This window comes from Octopus bimaculoides, chromosome 14, assembly GCF_001194135.2.
Source record: "Octopus bimaculoides isolate UCB-OBI-ISO-001 chromosome 14, ASM119413v2, whole genome shotgun sequence".
Classification (NCBI taxonomy): Eukaryota; Metazoa; Mollusca; class Cephalopoda; order Octopoda; family Octopodidae; genus Octopus; species Octopus bimaculoides.
The window spans coordinates 9518127-9521293 of NC_068994.1; positions in this window are offsets into that span (position 1 = coordinate 9518127).

Here is a 3167-nt window from a genome sequence, read left to right on the forward strand (position 1 = left end):
AAAAAAAAAAAAAAAAAAAGAAGAGAGATATTGAATATATTGAAATTTAATATTAATTCATTTCAGCATTAAAAGCTATTTTTAACTTCTCATTTTCCTCCACAAAATTGAAAGTCATCCAATGGTATAACATATTTCAATAAAATAGTGTAAATGAAACTTAGGTGAAAACGTTCTAAAAAATTATTTCATGAAAGTTCTGAAATGGTGGGATCCAACAAGTAAACTTTACAAAATTGAGACTTGTCAATGCATTTCCCAGTTTCTTTAAAAAGAAAAAGCAAAAATAAAAGAGAAAGAAAGTAAAAGAAATCCTTCACTTTAGATATGAGGATATTAAATTGCTAACAATAAATAACTTGCTATCTTTTGAAGAAGTCTCTCTGCTATATAAATAATTTATTATTCTTATCAATTTTTTCCCTTCAAAACCTGAGATTAAAGAAGGCAAATTTCCTTTTTTACAAGTTTCTTCTAATTATCTTACAACAAACACATACACACACACACATACACACACACAACATCGAGACTCCAATCAAAAGGCTTTGGTCGGATCGGGGCTCTAGTAAGCGTTAGTTTCCCACTTTTCACGCACCGGGACTGAAGGTAGAACCATATCTTTTGGAAGCAAAACACTTACAACACAACCGAGTTTACAGAAGTTATGATTTGTTATCAAATTGTAAACAACAACAAAAAAAAATAGGTGTTAATTACAATGTAGAAAGGTTTGAAAGATTTGACCTACTAAAATTCCCCGTTCATTACTACATATGATATTAAACTTGAATATCAAACGATCCGGAATCAAAGGCAATTTCCAAAGTCATTATATATTTCATGGTTTTCTTTGAACTTCTATTTGTCTAATAGGTTAAAAATTACTTTGAAATATTACGAATTCTGTTAAATCATACAACTCCAGCAGGTTATTTTGGCATGTTGTTGTTGTTGGCACTCCGTCGCTTACGACGTCGAGGGTTCCAGTCGATCCGATCAACGGAACAACCTGCCCGTGAAAATAACGTCCAAGTGGCTGAGCACTCCACTGACACGTGTACCCTTAACGTAGTTCTCAGGGATATTCAACGTGACACAGTGTGACAAGGCTGACCCTTTGAATTACAGGCACAACAGAAACAGGAAGTAAGAGTGAGAGAAAGTTGTGGTGGAAGAGTACAGCAGGGTTCGCCACCATCCCCTGCCGGAGCCTCGTGGAGCTTTTAGGTGTTTTCGCTCAATAAACACGCAAAAAACCCCCGCTCTGGGAATCGAAACCGCGATTCTATGACCGCAAGTTCGCTGCCTTAGCCACTGGGCCATTGTGCCTCCACAGGGTATTTGGCAAGAACGGCATAAGCAACATGCAAATACATAAATATAACCAATCGAAAATATTGGAAGTATTGTAAATATTTTAAATATCTTCAATAACAAAGGAAACACTTTTGCTCATATTGCATTTTTAAATAGCAAGCTGTTGTTTTAACTGTTAAGGTGTCTGAAATATGTCCCTAAGGGCTCAAGTGAAGGAGATCTGATCTAATATATGCTAGTGTCGAAGTCAATGTGTTGATGATTTGCAAGTTAGAAAAAATCCGTCAAATATAATAAGGTTTGTTTTTACTGATTAAATCGAAGATCGGCTTGTTTGCAACTTGATTTACCGATTTAAGTGTAATGGAAAGCAGAAGCGACTTAATGAAAATTATTAATTATAATACTGAAATTAGAAGGAAAACAAACTTTATTGTGTAGAATAATCAGTATTCAGATAGAAATTTTATTTTGTATGAATAGTCATATTTTCACTTTGATATATTAAAATTATGGAAGTTGAATCAATTGAATAGTGGCATTAAGCACGGCTGAGTAGTGTTTTATTAATTGAATTGGTAACATTCGATGTTTGGCTGAAAAGACGGATGTTTGGAACTTGTCTGTTGAGTACCTGGAGGACTGATGTTTTGACTGGCGATATTGTTTACTTTTGATTTATACAATATATAAATCAATATGTGTGCAATATCATTCGTTTGAAAATATTGTGTTGTGGGGATACAGGTTATTATATTTAATAAATGTACTGTTTACTGTCAAGGGAGTAGATCTTAAAGGTTCTCACCTTCATTTCATATTCAATTAAAAAAAACAAAAAAACTTCAATTAAATAATAGAATTGATAATTCCGAAAACATTGCACATTTGCTATTAAAATACTACATAGTTTTGTATTTTTTTCTGGCATTAGAATTACCTTTACAAAGCATTGAGGTTGTAATCGCTTGGTCACGGTGTTAATAATTGGATCGATTTAGCAGTGGCAGAATGGATGGGTTGCCAGATTTTAAATACCCTGATACCCTATATATCATGACCAAGTCCCAACGAGTTCCTTGGAAAAGCGGTTGAATTGTCATAGCCTATCAAAATGTATATGCTATGTCTCAAGCTACTGCTATGTAGATGATGGAGATGATGACGTAATTTACTCTAATATAACACAATCAATATATGCTATAAGAATATTTTGGTTTCGAGGTGTACGTCTTTCTTTCTTATATCTGTATACGAAATGGATATATCTTTAAGATCGGAAATGTGTATATGTATATAAGGTCTTGGACAAGGTACACTTACTGTGAATGTGAGAATGCTATTGTGGGAGAGTTAGTTTTCGTTTACGTATCCATGCAAGACTATCAGCTTTTATAGTCCTTCCATAGAATATAGAATATGCAGAAATCACAAAGCGTAGTGATTCTAGTATACAAAAGCTATGGCTTATCTTAACATATCTAGCTTATGTGTTTATGTGCATGCCTTTATATACACACACCTACATTTAACCCGTTTGTGTTCTTTATATGTGTGTGTGTGTGCGTGTGTGTGTGCGTGTAGGTGTGTGTGTGTGTGTTCTTGTGTGTGTGAGTGTATATGTGTGTATATTTATAGAAAACTATGCGTGTAGGTACTCCTTTGTGCTTTCTGCGTATTCATGCGTATTTAGCGAACACTATACATTTGATTGTTTGCGTACAGTGCAATCAATTTCGCTCTCAAACTATTTCATACAAACAAAACGCTCACATACGCGCACACGTATACACGTATACATACATAGATAAATATATGTATATATATATATATATATATATATATAT